At 33.9% G+C, this 17,718-nt stretch overlaps 1 protein-coding gene across 6 annotated transcripts in view; it reads left to right on the forward strand.

The window, feature by feature from the left end:
* LOC150103999 (synaptotagmin-5-like) overlaps positions 1-17,718 on the forward strand; it is a 115,913-nt gene that overhangs the window by 8,666 nt on the left and 89,529 nt on the right. For 3 of the 6 annotated variants that reach the window (XM_090396670.1, XM_090396672.1, XM_090396671.1), the window contains exon 2: positions 15,630-15,797. The exons of the other annotated variants lie outside the window; for them this stretch is intronic. The gene's annotated coding sequence lies outside the window, so the exon portion shown is untranslated. The remainder of the gene's footprint in view (positions 1-15,629; positions 15,798-17,718) is intronic. 6 annotated transcript variants of the gene reach the window in all.

The following is a 17,718-nucleotide window of genomic DNA, read 5'->3' on the forward strand; positions in this document are numbered from 1 at the left end:
TCTTCTTGGCATTTCTCTTATATATTTGTTATTTATACACGTCCTTATACACGTCCGATATTAATTTAGAATAGAATGTGTTCATTTTAAACTCGCTGACATTTTAGCTTGATAAAATTCGCACAATCAATCAGCTTCGTAGAAACTTTTAGAAATCTTTTTCTCTTGTTTACATTAAGAGAAAGCCATCAGCATCGCCACCAAATTAGATTTAGCACTGCTGAATAAGTTACTCGTAATCAGATAATGCCTCTGGAATATTTTATCAGTTTCTTCCTTTTCTTTTTATGCTGATTATTCTTGCTTCAAAATAAGTAGAAATTATTGGCTATGTAAATGAAAATCACGTTTGAAGCTGTCGGATATTAAATCTAAAAAGCCCTTCTAATGAAATCAGTAATTTTTATCATTTGCCAAACATCTTTTCCCCCCAGTTCATAAGATGTCTATTGTAGTTAGACTAAGGTATTGGGGAGAAAACATTGGTATAAAATTCTCTATATGAATAAATTTTTATTTGATATAGTTCATTTTACTGACTTTTATGGTAGAGTTCTTCATTCTTCCTTTATAGATCTTTTCATGAATAATTCTTAGACAAAAAGGGCTTTTATATGATTAGTCTTGTCAACCCTAAAAAATTGAAAGATCGAGCCAGAATCATTCGATACAATATGATATTTAACCGCTAACCATTCCTGCAATGTTTTATAAAATGACTGAAACAAGAAACTGCAACCTTATTCATGAGAAAAATTCAATTTCAAACATCTGTTGTAAGATATCTGATATGGAGAGAGAGAGAGAGAGAGAGAGAGAGAGAGAGAGAGAGAGAGAGAGAGCGATCACTTCAGGCGGACTAAACATATCACAATAACAGGAGAAAACATTTTATTTAAAACCACATTGCAGAATTAAATTCATAACCAGTGAGCAGAATAATAAAAATAAAATTCTCTTATCGAAATCCTCATCCAGTCTGTTTTAACTAATCGAGTATCAGAGTAATGCGATAAGTCGTTAGAGATAAAAAAATATGAAGCCTGTTGGTATATTCCTTCAATAGCTACTGCTGCTGCTGGTTCTCGGAGAAAACATAATATTTAACCACAGAAACACTCTGTGGAAGGCTGTTTCAAAAACAGATATAGATGAAATACAAGAAAAGGAGGAGGAGTGCGAGAAGTTGTTCGGTATGTTTGAATATGTAAGGTGGTCGCTATCCTTCAGATGAGCATGGTTTGACATGCTTGGAAGAACGTAGAAGAATGAAGATTGCCAGTCTGGTGGAGCTTCACCCTTGACAATAGCAATCCTGTTAAGCTCTTTCTCTCTCTCTCTCTCTCTTTCTTAGACACACACACACACACACACACACACACACACACACACACACACACACACACACACACACACACACACACACACACACACACACACACACACACACACACACACACACACACACACACACACACACACACACACACACACACACACACACACACACACACACACACACACACACACACACACACACACACACACACACACACCACATTTTTTTTCTCTATGCCACAGTGGCATTCGATCCTACAGTTGGGTTACTGGAAAATAGCCAAGTTTTCTGCTCGTCTAACTAGATCTGTGATAGAAGTTGCACTTCTTTAGGTGAAGAACAGTTGTTCTAACTGAAAAGGACACAAAGTTTTGGCAAGGCGAGAAGGCTAAAGATGGGATGTGCTGTGCTAGGAAAGGATAAAGATTCAGTACAAGAAGAGAAATCAGATCTTGACTGAACTCTGAATATTGGCATAGGCAGGCGGGAAGAGAATCGAGATTTTTCTTACGAGAACTATGAGGGAATGTATTTTGATAGTATTAAAGTTTACTAACTTGTCTTAACACAATGGGAGACTGGTAGACAGAGATCAGTGTTTAAGACATTGGTTAACGATCATCTTGAAGCTAGGGTCATTAGAACATTAAAACATTTTCAAACGAAGAGGAGGAATGATGGATAATATCATCAGCAAAACTATGTAGGATATGGGATTGGTGAGAGAAAGTCATTAATGTATACGTGAGCAATTATTGCAGATCTGAAAAAAAAAAAGAAAAAAAGAAATGAAAAAGTGAAAGTTATCCTCAATTATATATATATCGAACAAAGACGAAACCAGTAATGCAGCTGGTAGCAATAGAAAACGGTTTTAAGATAGCGGCTTAGTAAATAGAATTCTATTCCAAACACCCATAAAATATGCTTCATGAAGTGACTAAACTAGGATATTTGAAAATCGGATTCGACATTTTATGGTAGAAGAAGAGACTGGAAACGGTTGTAATTCGGATAGAACATACTTTAATATTTTTCGTTTTTTAAATATATTTATACTCATTTTTAATCAGAATATAAAATTCAATGTCTAATCTGCAGCTAATACCTTCATACACTCATATACCCATACTTCCTTGTTTCTAAACATATCATCTACCATTCCAAAGCTAATGCACTAAATATCTCCATCGATCTTTCTCTGGAAAGAAAGAATTTTATTTCTCCCAGTTCCAAATAAATAAATAAACAAACAAAAATTTACTCCTAATGATATAGCAAAGCTTCCAGAACTAACATTCATTTTATTTCTTCTTTACATTTCCTCATTCTAAACGGGCAAATATGCCTAACATGAGAAAAACTCAAGCCATATATAGTTGATTCGTCCTAAAGAAAAGGTGGTGATAATAATCTGAGGTCAGTGTCCAACATCATTATTCTAAGTTCAGTTTTTTATCTGTCTAAAATAGTTAAGAAGGGCATTGAGAATCAACTTTTGGAATATATTGAAATCTCAGTGCTGAGCTTCAAATGATAAAAAAGTTGAATGCTTAGTAGCTGCCTAGTAACTGGATTTCGCTTCACCTTTTTTGATTCATATGTAAATCTTTGTCTTCATCTTTGAACACATGCAAAGATGAGAGAAGGAAAGTCTTGAGCGACTTATCAAGCTTCCTGATCGGGAGAAACTTGTTCATCTGTCCTTTGTATCTGTGTAGTCAGTTTCCTATCTGGTGATTCGTTGCATGTCAAGATTGCTTGTTCCCCCGTCTCTAAACCTTACTGACAATTTCGAAGAGCTCCAGTTTTCCGTTCCTGTACTATATTTCTTCTGTATATTTGGAGTTCTAACTCAACATGTTCTAAGTGATTTGAAATCATTTCCATAATTTTGTAGTCGACAGTAAACTCCATTTCTCCCTACCTTCTTCTTTAGAAGAACTATTCCGACAGATATTGTCAGGTCAGGCGGATCAAATCTCTCTCCATTTCTTTCTATCCTCCCAAATTCTTCCTTCATGAGCACTGTGCCAGTTTACCTTTCTCTTTTCTAGATCTTCTCTAATCTGGGCTCTCCACCTTTTCCGTAGTCTTTCTCTTGCTCTGTTTCCCTCAAATTTCATTCCATACATTTTTCTTGATATTATTTCTAAATTCAAGACATATTTCTACTTCAAGAGATATTTGGGAAGTATACTTTCTAAGGTTGGAAGTTTAGACCAGGAAATAAATGAGGAGGATTTACTGGGCCATTTTTTTAACAGTGTAAATGATCTACTTTGGGATGGTAAGGTCCCACTTTTGATTAACAATAACTTTTGTTCATTTTTTTTCAAACATAATTTTTAATATGCCATTTATTTACTTACTACTTTACAGACAATTATTCTGATTATTTTAACATCAACAATGCAATAATAAGTAACCTGCTTCTAATCGTTTGAAGTTAAGTAGGCTTAATCGACGCTCTTTCATTTAATTTCTCCAAATCAGTGACATGACGTACGGAATTATCCAAAATTAACTTTATTTGTGCAATTTACAATATCTTTCTAGATTGAGAAATAAAATCTGGCCTTTATAGTTTGGGAAATAAGCCATTATTGAAGCAAATTAAGTCAAAGAGGAGGAAAATCTTCTCATCATATAATAAAGAAAATTCCTAGCTTGAGATAATATATAAAATTTTATTTATTCTTTTGGTTCTTAGTGATCCTGTTTTCAAGTTTCAAATTTATTTATTTTTATTTTTTAATTTTATTACATAGTTTTTTTTATCCTTTTTTTAACCATTAGCTGTTCCCCCCACTCCAAATGGTAAATATCATACTAGATGAAATATTCTAACTTTTGAGATGTTATTAGCCTCTGTAGTGATGTAATAAGACATATTAATATTAATAATATGTTCTTATCAGGACAAGAAATTATTTCATTACATTAATAATTTCTTTGCAAGATATAATAGACTATATATATATATATATATGACAAAAATAGATTTAATGACTCCAAGACCGAGATAACATATAAAGATTTTAATGATAAATACTACTAGTTTCGGCATATAGCAGCCTTCTTCAGGTATTTATAAAGGAAAGGAATACTAATAAACATTGAATTATTTAAACAAACTGGAAATTACAGGTACAAATTGCCTCACATAATCGATACATAAAAACGTTGTATTTTTCAAGTTGTTCCAACTGGCGTGCCATTGTTTGTTGCAATTGTGCGTGGCAATTGTTTATTAGTATTCCTTTCCTTTATAAATACCTGAAGAAGGATGCTATACGCCGAAACTAGTAGTATTTATCATTAAAATCTTTATATGTTATCTCGGTTTTGGAGTCATTAAATCTATTTTTTTCAAATGTATAACAACCGAGTAAAAGCTGATCGCCATATATATATATATATATAAAATGTTTAAATTTCTAAAAGTTTCAAAATTTAATTACAATATGTTAAAACACCAATTAATTACTTTGTTATTCCAATATTAATAATGGTTTCTTGGTACATAAAAGATTATGATTATGGTGGGTTGTTCTTGCTGTCGTTGTGATCGGACGTATTCCTTTAGACTCTGCCTAGTTGAATTTAAATAAGGTTTTTCGAGAAGCTCGTATTGAACTGGAACTAACACAGTTCGAGACCTACTCTCTCCCCCTCTGTATGAAATATGCAGAGGTCTGATGGCCGGCAGGCCCCACCCACAATGAGGACCGGTGGTGGATGAATGATATTTTAGGGAGGTAAGTCTCTGCACTATGTCCAAGTAAGTTCCCGAAACTCCTTTTTCCTTGTTTTTAGGATAGTCACCTATAATAAACTAACTTTTTGTTGGTAGACACTTACTCTAAGCTGCCTAGGATTAGCTAGTGGAATCTCAAAGTCTACAGGGATCACTCTCAAACTACTCGGGAAACCCGAGCAACTGCTATTTTCTATTAGGCCAAATTATGGACTCTCCATATGATGAGCTCGACTTCAAGCAGCTATTGGCAATCTTCAAACATGTAGGAGGCCTACTGCAAAGGAAATGGCCAGGAAAGGTAGCAATGCACTAAATGTTGAATCAGAGGACTACTAATCCCCTGATCTTCTTCCTAACACCTCACAAAATTCCAGCAAAGAAAATATCACATCAGCTGATATTCACACACTAGAGGATAATGACAACTTTCAAGTAGTCAGTAGGAAGAAGCGAAAGAAGTAGTCTCTAGCTGCACAACCTGAAATACTGCCTCAGACCTCAGAGAGAGCAGCAGCAATGGACACTACAGCACAAACTGAAAGAGTAACAGAGACGGATACAGTAACACAGCCTAAATAGATAATTCCATCAGTGATCTTAAGTATCTATCCTCTGATCTTTCTCAGCTGCTTGACACTACGGAAGCAACAATAGTAGCAGGAGATCTAAACTCAAAGCATCCCTTATGGAATAGCAGGTGTACCAATTACAACGGAAAAATCCTTCACAATTTTCTTAAGCTGAGAAATATTATCATCACAGGTCCGATTGAACCAACACACTATGGAACACACGGAAGGCCCGATGTATTAGATATAGTCATATTCAAAAACACATCTTATCAATTCCAGCTGCAAATAGTTAACGACCTCAGGTCGATCCACAACCCAGTACTTCTAAAACTGGGAGAGGATCCGGAACTTATTCTCAGTCAGTCATTTACTAATTTCACAAAATTCAAGGCTACAATCAACACTATCATGGATTCAGTGCCGAATATCTCCTCCCGTGAAGAAATTGACGCGGCAGTCAACAACCTGGAAAGCAAAATTCAAACTGGCTTAACCGCAGCCTCTTCTATTTCCACTCCAGCTCAAGTAAACCTCTCCCAGAAGAAATCCTTGCTCTAATCAGAAACAAAAATAAAATCAGACATCACTTTCATAACACGCTATCTCCTCAAGAGCTGAACAGAGCATCAAACTTACTTCGCTATGCACTAAAAGATCACAGAAATCAACAATGGGAAAGAAAACTTTGTTCCCTGAAAACTGAAGATAACTCTTTATGGAAATTGGCAAAAACTCCCTGTACAGACCGTTTCCATTCACGGAGAAAGAGGTATAGTTTATAGGGACGATGAAAAAGCAGAAGCCCTCGCTGAAGCTCTTCAACTTCAGTGCAGTCCTAATTACGCGCATATGGATTTGGTCTTCATAGAGAAAATTCACCGTCGAGTCCGTACTTCGCTCCGGCAGCCTAGAACCGTGAAAATATCTGTCCCACCTCGCCTAAAGTGGTCCTACTCAATCATTAGGAAACTTGACAACAAAAAAGCCCCTGGCCCAGATCAAATTAATAACAAAACAATCAAGGCCCATCCGCACAAAGCTGTGATGAATTTGGTAGCAATTATAAATGCAATACTCAGACTAAATTGTTTTCCAACCCGATGGAAACAAGCAGACATAATCCTCATCCATTAGCTGGGAAAAGCACCTCAGTTACCGCAGTTACAGACCCATCAGTCTTCTTTCATGCTTGAGAAAAATTGCAGAAAAAATCATATTCTATCGACTTCAAGATGTGGTGAACAAAATCAACACAATACCGAAAGAGCAGTTTGGGTTTCGAACCGGGCACAGTACTACACAACAAGTTCACAGACTGGTCGAAGTCATCACTACTGGATTCAATTGGCGACAACAAACAGGAGCTGTTTTTCTGGATGTAGCAAAAGCCTTTGATAAGGTTTGGCAAAGGCCTCATCTATAATTATTTATGACCAATGTTCCGCTCTACCTTACCAAACTTATCGACTCCTTTCTAAAAAGCGGAAATTTCGGGTCAAGTTGAAAGGACTCAAATCCTCTTTGAAAAGAATCACTGTAGGTGTTCCTCAAGGCTCGTTGCTCTCTCTGCTGCTTTTTAACATCTTCATTGCTGACGCCCCTAACACGATATCAACTACCACAGCTTGCTATGCGGATGACATGACAATTTTGAGTAGTTCTCTCAAGCCGAACTTAGCTACGCAGCGCTTACAAACCGCATCAACAAACCTAGGAAAATGGCTCAGGAAATGGTGAATAGTTGTGAATGCCGACAAAAGTACTGCCTTCTCTTCACAAGACGGAAGGCATCCCACTACGGAGAAGTCAAACTTATCAACACAGCTATTCCATGGAAATATAGCACCAAATATTTAGGTATTCAACTAGGTAACCGCCTCAACTTTAACTCTCACTTCGATTATGCCTGCAGCAAGGCAAACTCCGCAATTATGCAACTTTACTCTCTTCTCAACCGAAGAAGCCGTGTTAACACTGAAAACAAACTACAAATCTATAAAGCAATCATTAGACCCCCCCATTGTCCTATGGATCACCGACTTGGGGTCACACTTCCCCTGGCAACATCAAAAAGCTACAGGTCATCCAGAACAAATGTCTCCGTATGATATTCAATGCTCCGTAGTTTGTCAGGAATACTCTCCTCCACCGAGTCGCTGACATTCCTGATATTTACATGTTTCTTCGAGATACTGCCATTAGATATTTCACCAAAGCAGCTAATCATCCCAATCAACTCATAACGATAGGTGGAAATACAATCGTCCGAAAGCGGCTCTGCTCATCGGTACAGACGCGTCCACAATGCCCTAAAATGGGTGAGCCAGGTGCTCGAAAAATTCTCATTAATTTAAGCCATTTTTCATAGAGATGAAGGGATTATAATCCAAGGGATTGAGATCAATCCAGCCACAAAGGTTAAAGGTTAAATAAAAGATAATGGAAGGTCGATGAATGAAACCCTGGGAGGGTAATGGATGACAATGCTGTAGCCAATGAAGTTTTAACTGAGTCTCGGCTATGATCAGAGCTTTAATAGCTCAATAACACCTTATCCCTAAACTGTCCTCTACAGATAACGGGGAAGATGAAAAGCATTTTTGCTTCGCCCCTTTAAGCCAGTCCTTATATTTATAATTAACTTAAATATAATTAACGGCCACCATTACAGGTGGCTAGTGGGGCTTTTATTGCTATGTTCTCTGCTTTCTAAAATTCGTTAGCAACTCAGGTTTTTAGAAAAGATTTCCTTTGCCACTCGTTAGCTGATGAATAAACAGTAAATTTTGCTTAGAATGGGTGATTTTTATTTTTTTTTTATGCTTGAAATTGACGTTCATAGAAGAGAACTAAATAGATAACTTTTTCTTTTTCAATATAAAGGAAACGAACACATTTTTTTTTTCCTTTTAAATAAATCGAATGTTGTGTTGAAGCAAAATTTTACAGACAAATTTAATTATAAATTAAATTCTAAATTCTGTAAAATGTTATTCGTGTTAATTATAAATTAGCAGGGATAGCAGGTTAATAACTAAATCAGTTAAGTCAGTCCCATTAACTGTTCGGGAAAATACTTTAAAATAATACTTTTATATATAAAATTTTTTAAATCTTTATTGTTCTTTAAAGCAAAAAAAAAATAAAAACGGAATAAACATCAAAATATAATAAAGAAACAAAAGATATACCATTTATTTATTATTATCTTTTTTTTTTTTATTAAAGTTTGCAGAAGAGCAAATATATTTTAACTTTATATAGTTTGGGGTATATCGTTTGTGTTCTGAATTTTTATTTTTTTGCAATAAGGATTTTTCTGCCTAAGTATTTATGCTTAATTGGTCTTTGATTTGACTACAATAAGTACAGCATTACTGATCCTTTTGTTTATCATTGCAATGATGCACTTCTATGCTGCGATGACTCTTATCACATTAAGATAATACGAGTATTGTCAAGATGTGATCGATTTCAGAAGTTACTGTTATGCTCCTTGATAAAATGAACATAAAATATATTTATATATTTTCTATAATAAATTTAGATTAAACTGAATTTATTATAGTCTAACCAAGTGAAAAATAAACTTTCAAAAACTTTCAATATATTTTCTATTTATACATAGAAATATCCTCCCTCATGTAAAATCGGAACTCTCTGACAGTATTATCAGTTATATAGATACTTGGACAGAAACCGTGTTGTCCACTTAGGTGATAGTGTAAGGGACTAAAGCAAAATTGAATCCCTTAGTAAACGCTTGTGTGATTGATATAAGTTTTATGATGAACTGTGATGCCGCTTATCTAATATGGATGAATTTGAACGTGTCGATACCACACTGCCGAAGTTTGAAATCCGAAGACTTTTTTTTTTTTTTACAAAATGTGTAAACATTATGGAAAAGAGTAAACGTTTTGAATATTTAGAAAATTAAAATAAATTATTTAATTACAAGTTTTATTGGTTTTAGGAAAGTTTTGCTCGTAATGGAACCGGCCATTGTTGATATGATCTCGGTACTTATCTACGATAAACAGAATAATCAGTACTAAAAACTATATTCGTATCATCAACATAAACTTTATTAGGTCACATAATTTTAATCACTTCATAAAGCCTGATCTTTATTTAACTAACATAACTTAAATTTTATGTCCTACCCCGATAGTCTGTGTGCTAATAAGCTTCTATCATACCAAAGCCTTAAAAAATCCGACAGTTCAATATCAATCGAAGGAAAAACCCACTGAAGAATACATGCAATTAATAGCTATAATATATCAATCTTAAAGCCTTAGTTGATTCTGTCTTATTTTCAAATAACCAGTTGAGTTCGCAGTTTCAGAATACAAATTGTGAAACTTGTAATATAGATATACGCATTTATTTAATGTGAATCCCACTCATAAAAGGCTTATAGTACATTAGTATTAATACAGTGAATGGTCTAGAAACAGTCTGGAAATCATGCTCTAGAGACCAAATATGAAACTTTATTTTCATGCATCAGGCAGCAAATAAAAGTGGAGGTATCACAAGGGATAATGAACTAGTACTTTCATAAAAACATTCATGCTCAAGGCGGGATTCAAATTCACAGTCTGATGGTTGGTTGGTTGGAGAGCAGATATGATAACCACCACTCGGTCAACCAACGTAGTTTGAAAAGCACGTAGGCAGATTGGATTTTATTTAACTAGTATCACCTCTGACGTTATCCAATAGTTTAACATTGCTTGATTGTTAAATAAACCTAGTTAAATAACTAATAACATGTAAGAATAATTCTATTGCTACTAGATAGAGTAGAATTAGGCCATAGTACACCATTATGTCGATAGATAAATTATACGGAAGAGAATGTAAGAATAAAGAGAAGCCAGTATTCATACGCATGATTTCCGTTTTGAAAAATGAGCATTTAGCACAACCGGCCTTTGCGGCCTTTGTATGTTTTCATATATCTTCATCGATTGCAAGTGTCCACTTCAATTTTATCACCACTGACAGTAGTAATTAATTATCTAAGGAACAAATATGACTACTTCTTTTGTTCTTGTCTAAGAACAAATTTCTGTTTATGTGTTGTTCCAAAAATTACTTAGATTCGAAAACTTTCTTCTGGTTTCAAATTGTAGCTAAGTAGAGATTTTCACTATAAAATGAAAATAAATATTTTAAATCAAAATATATAATAAAAATTTAAAATAATAAAAAAAAGAAAACTTTTAAATATTTGAAAGGATAATTGTATATATTTGAAGCCACATTTAGAATAAAAAAGCGCACTGTAATTAATCAGTACTGCATCAAATTAATCAAACCGACTAGCAAAATACGTCATTAGAACAATTTTCTTCTAAGCAGCACATGCGCTGTAGCAAACAACCGACAGGTCTCAGAAAATGTCAGTTACTTTTATGAATTTCATAATTTGATCTGCATAATCCAGACTAATGTATATTAGTTGCTAAATTACCTCGTTCTTATTGTATTGTAATTCTGTATTCGTTTACAATAGTGCGCGTCATGATTGCGTAATTTTTTCAAACAGCTAAACTGAATTCAAATTGCTCCTTTTCCAACTTTTTAGTTAAAAAGTAAGTCAAACAGCAAGTCAAACAGCATTCATTTTGAGAGTTGCTATGAAATAGTCCAAAGGCGATAGTTTTTTGGGATCCGTATGTGTGGCGCAGTCGAAACTCGAATCCATGGATTAGATAATACAACTAAGAGGTCATGTTAAAACGAGAATCAGTTGCATGCAAATGGATCTAGCTTCCTATGTAGATTAGGTGAATTATTTAGACATCCGTTTCTTTATAGTATTGCTTGGTTTATCAAGGGAGATGCTAATGAAGTTATTATAGGAAACAAAATGAGAAAGAACGTATAAATATAGCACGAAAACTATTTTTATGTGTTCTTTTCATGCGTGTGCGAAAAAGAAAAAGGAATTTACTGAAAATAAACGTAATTACTCTTTCTTATGAGATCCAGACGGCTAGAAGAAGTATATTATTTATTCAAGTGAGGAAATGATCGGAAACAATTTTTTTAAAGGACTATTTCGCAATAGCATATTATAGTGACAACCTATTATCGGAACAAGTGAACCAAAACAGCTTTTCAACGTTTCTTGGGTGGAAACGCATAAAAATCCAATTTTCCCCCATTATACTGTAGACATAATTTTGCCTAATTTTGTCATGAAAATGGTTCAAATAAAAGGATTCTGTAAAATTAAATATACGAACCTATATATTAGATTTACATTCTATTAAGTTAGGAAGGAATTATTCTTATCATATAGAGTACTTTTGACCCCCCCCCCAAATCATTATCCAGTCTTGAATATATGACCAGTTCGAGATTTTCAACTGTTTACAGTTGAATTTTCTAATGTCGATATTTCCATCGTTTTGCTTGCAAGAATTAGCATAATGTTTGTGAGGAATCCGCACCATTCAAAGAATTCTACGACATGGTTCCAAGTTTTTTTAAAAAATTCGATGAGTGTTCTAAAAGTTGCAATTCGATTGACACGTATACTCATTTTTGTTTTGTGTTCTAGATATATACATTTATTTTGCCAAATGTTTTCACTACAGTTGATTTGATTGTAACTAAAATCGAAAAGACTGAATGAATTTTTATGTAAAATATAAATAACAAATTTAATTGAATTCCATCTGGTATTTGATAAAATTATTTAGTATTATTTCGATCTTTTTTTAGCAGTTTTTGTCAATAAAATAACTATATTGAAAACAGAATTGAATCACATTGATATACAATAATTACTTGTGCACATTCCAGATATCAAAGTTTATTAAATATTGAATTCAATTTAAAAACATAAATTTCAAAAATTATTTTTCCCCAGTTTTACTTATTTTATTTATTATTTTTTTAATAATCTTTGCTTTCTTTCAAAAAACATCAAAAATTAAATATATTGATTACATTATGTCATCTGTTCATATTTATCTTTTTGAATTTAACAACCATATCAAACTCATTGGTACTAAGGCATCCATAGCCATAGCTAAACTATACCCCATGATCAACCTCAGCAGTAAACTAGACATACAAAACAAATTATTAATATACCTGATGATGATACGTCCTGTAATTATCTACGTCTCCCCAGCTTGAAGCCATACCTCAAAATCAAATACTGTATTCTGAAACTGCAGAGAATTCAAAACAAGTGCCTACGGATGATTCTAGACATCCCGTGGTTCATTAGAAACACTCAGATCCATCGAGAGACCAAAATTCCATACATCTCTTCTCTTCTTCACGAACTAGCTGAAATGTTTTTCACCAAGGCAAGCACGCACCCAAACCCATTAATCAAACAAGCCTTCAACTCCAACGAAGCAATCTACTGCAAACACAAGAGACCCAAGTCAATTCTATTCCCAGATGAACACAACTATCACCATAGCACACAAAGGGCGAGCGTAAAGCTCAAAACAACCCATCATCAAACTCTTTATTCAGACAAAGAGGGAATATGAAAATCATGTTTGCTTCACCTATCTAGTCAGATATCCATCAACGTTAAAATATGATAGATACCTATCTATCATATTTTAACGTTGTCCTATGGCTGTATCCTTCTGTGTTCACTGGTCCGGTTTGCCTGTTTGCGAGATGAAAAACCCAAGGATAAACTGGGGAAAAAATCCTACTGTCCGCGCCCAAGGCCAGCTAACTTGGCTATGACTGAGGAAGATCCTTCAGCTCCTCACGTCTCCGACGAGAATCGAACCTAGGACACTCCTTCCCTAGACATATTGTTGTGAAGTGCAAAGCCACTAGACTAACTAGACGCCGACTTAATATAGAATACGTTAATATTATTTTAATTTATCATTCTTACTATAGAATATTTTAATATAGATCACATTAATATTTTAATTTAGCATGTTTTAATATAGAATACAGACATTAATTTCAATGTGAGTGTGTGTATTTGGGGAGAACATTTAAGAATGGATCTTTGCTGCTAGATTTGCTAACAGGACTTTTCGGGAAAAATAAAAATCATGGATTTTCATTTGACATTCGACAGTACTAAATTAATAACACATAAATTACTAAATTTTATACATAAAATTCTTATGGAAAGAAAAGAGACGTGATTATTTTCAGTTTATCCTAGAATATTTACTCTTTTAAAGCTTTCAAGTTAATAAAATTAATTCAAAGTAGAATTAAGATTATCCAATGGTATTGTTCGTTTCGGCGAAAAGGTTTTCACATGTGTGTGTGTGTGTGTGTGTGTGTGTGTGTGTGTCATTCCACCTATTAAACAGGTTATGCATGATTTATTTCCAATATTTTAATTTTTTTCACGCATGAAATGTGACATCAAGAGTCCTGTTTACTTGTTTTCAGATGCTCCTCCTAACTACTAACAAAGAAATATTATCACGGTATATTCGCTATTAAAGGGTACATGTGTCCACGTCTATGAAAGTTTATTGACCTTTAGGCTGCTGTACAAGAGGGAATAAAGGTTGCCATGGTCACTATGTCATTTAATCAGAAAACACAGCTCTACTCGGATCTTATACCACAAACAGATCAACTCCTGAAGTGGTCACGCAAACATCTATGTTGTTGTAATCCGCTAATTGCTAAAGTCCTCGTATCATGGGTCCCTATGTGCATCTTTGGTACGTGCCATAAAATCATTCTGATTTATTAATATGACATGCAAATAACCACTGTTTGCATCACCGCACGTAGAAAAGCTCATAACGTACCGTTAGTCCATTCATATTTGTATGGATTTATTGCACGATATATCATGATTACTGATATATCTCTCCCTGGCAGCGGATATGGATAAAAGTTGTCTGAGAGAATCTTAAAGATGATGCATTGCAGAATTCTCCAACTTGAAACAACTTTAAAGTTGTTTAAAACTAGATATGAAAACTGGAAATGATGTAAGGAATCTGATAGTTATGTGACAACATTAATAATTAACAGGGATACTGTGTTTCGATGTGTTTCAATCATATTCAGTATTAAACTTTTTTTCACCATAAGACTGAGGGAATGTTTTTATTGGAGGCTAAGATTTGATACGTTTGTCAAAGAACCGATGATGAATATAAATATTTATTTAAATTTGCAAGAGAGGAAATTAGAATATATTGAAATAACAACCCATATTATGAAGATGAGGGGAAATCCTGATTGCGTGTTTTTGAATTTCTTAATGTATTCTCAAGGCGAAGAGGTTAATGTCGCAAGAAGTATTTTGAACGTTTATGTAGAGTGGAGTTGCTACTAATAACCAAAGCTGTGATTCTGGAAGAATTTTTTTTAACTAATTATTATAAAAACTCCAAAAACGTTTGTACACCTTTTCATTTAAATTATAACACACACACACACACACACACACACACACACACACACACACACACACACACACACACACACACACACCGTAATAATAGCAACATAATATAAGTAAACTACTTGAATACGTAATTTAAAAGAAATCAACAAAAATGAAAATTCTTAAAAAAATGTAAATATGTACGAAATATAATTACAGTGAATATCTTAGCTATTCTTAAATTTGTATTTTTTAGCGTTATATCTTGTTATAATAAATACTAATACGTCATTTAAAATTTTTTTGATATACACGATACACTGACATGATTTGTTACGGTCTGAAATACAAGCAGTAAATCAGCACAGCAGTAGTAGATAAATGTACATATAAAATGCAAAGCTCGCTCGATTTGAGTGCCGACGTTATTATTAAAGGATTTTGGAATGTAAAATTAAATGAAGGATTCGTAATTAATAGTTTACTTAATTTTTGTAACCTGTCAAATGATTTTGAAAGGGTACGCAATCCTACATGCAAGAACAATAGCCTGAGATGATTTTTTTTTCTTTTTTTTTAAAGGATATTTGGTGCAAAACAAAAATGGACAACAGGCTTTGAACTGTTAGAACAACGCAAAGAAAGATTATTTCATAACAAGGGTCCACAAAGAGGTTCGTTTTAAATGAAACTACAAGAAATAGCTGAGTTCGTTCGAGTGGATTGAAACAATCTCATAGAAAAGCAAAAGTTGGTGATAATTTTCTCATCATTATTATTATTATTATTATTATATCACAGTTCTAGAATTTCTGCTTTAGCAATCACACACATTCTCTTCTGAGATTTTTCTATTCACAAACTTAAGAGGGTTCATGTAGGGTTCCCTCCGTTCCTCGACTGTCCCTTAGGATTGGTTGAGCCTTCCTAACGAGGGATTAAGTATGCATTTTTTGACTGTAGCAGCGTGTGTTCACGGGACCGATTTTCTCAGGGACGAAAAACCCTATACCTCCGCATGAGACCGGCTAACTCACCTTTAATTGAAAGAGACCAGAGAAAGATTGATCACGTCACTGACGGGAATCGAAACCAGGTCTTTCCGACCTGGTTTCGATTCCCTGTACCGACTGAGCTGCGGAGGATCTCCTTGTGTACTAAAGATATTATGATCACAGCAGATGAACGCAAAGTCGATCAAGCTTATATCTATTGAAGCTTATTTGCTGGTTTGTAACTTATAAATTTTAACTTTTTCTGATTATTTCGCCAAAATTTATCACTAAAGTCGTCACAGAGAAGCCGAAATTGTGAAAATTCGACAAATAATAAATATATATTCCATATCAAGCCAGAGCATAGTTGTTACTAGCCTTTCAAATCGTTTTTGCCAAGTACTGCTACTAAATGGTAGGCTTGAACCCAAAATTGAGCTTGAATCCAAAATGGCTAAGCAAATTTAATTGGAGATTTTAAATACTAAGTTTCAATGAAATTTATTCACCAGGAGTGGGTTAGTATAGAAGGTTTGGTACTTGCGAAGGTATTGACGGGTAAAACAAAATTCAAACCTATCTCCAAAAATCATTGAAGATGTTAAGCTAGGACAAAAGGGCATATCTGGTACAAATATTTATTAAGATTACCTAGTTAATTTCTTGTGGGATTGCATAAATTTGAACTGCTAAATTCTATAGAATCATAAAAGTAAACAGAACTTTGCACCGATGAAATAATTTTCAGGTATTGCCTCTCCCAGTATTTGGCTCTACTTCTTATACAAGCTACTCTGTATTTTCCAATATATATATAGTATTCCATTATTGGACTTCTTACTGGAAAGTTAACAGCAGTATGAGAATCCACTTCTATGTTTGCTGTTCAGCTTTTGCATTTGCAAGTTTAATAAGAACTATTAAATTCCCAGTCAAAGAAATTTAAATTTGGCGGTATTTTATTGCCAAATGTTATTGTGGGTATGGCTAATACAAACACAAATTTAGAATTTTTTATTATAATCAACAAAAAAAGTTCTTTGATTTAAAGGAGTTCATTTAGGTTTGGTACTTGCGAAGTAAGTGCTATCGACGGATCTCGTGCAGAAAGCCAAATTTTATCAAAAAGATCAATAAAGAAACATGTACGTGACATTGAAAACACACCAGCTGTAGTCACTAAAGTACAGGCAAAAATCGGACCTACTTTCAAGTATTGATTTCATTTTTTTTATAAGCATTTCTTTCGATTAACACTGATGCATAGAAAAAAAAACTATGAAGATTTATTAAAATATAATAGTGAAAAGACAGACTTGAGAAGTGTTAAATTATTATCATTTTCCTTTTATTTATTTTAAGTTTGTGGTACTAAAGACCAAATGAACGTAGAGTGTGTATAGGTGAAAACTTGTATTACATTATTCAGTGGGAGTATCTGGCGTCTGGCAGTCTCAGTAATTGCACCAACCGTTCTTCTGATGGACAGTAAATAACGCCATGTTGTCGTGGAAGCAGCTATAAATGATAACGGCACATGAAATATAAGAAACAAGAACGTGAGCGCGGGAACTCTAAAGATTTTTATAAGATTGAAATCATGATTTTAAGCGAAAATCTGTGAAAACATACCAAACTTGGGTTGTGTATAAATTTTTCGCACATTTAAAACAGGC

Source organism: Typopeltis vanoorti, chromosome 8 (assembly GCF_054136105.1).
Source record: "Typopeltis vanoorti isolate ZY-2024b chromosome 8, IOZ_Tvanoo_1.0, whole genome shotgun sequence".
In the NCBI taxonomy this organism is placed as follows: domain Eukaryota; kingdom Metazoa; phylum Arthropoda; class Arachnida; order Uropygi; family Thelyphonidae; genus Typopeltis; species Typopeltis vanoorti.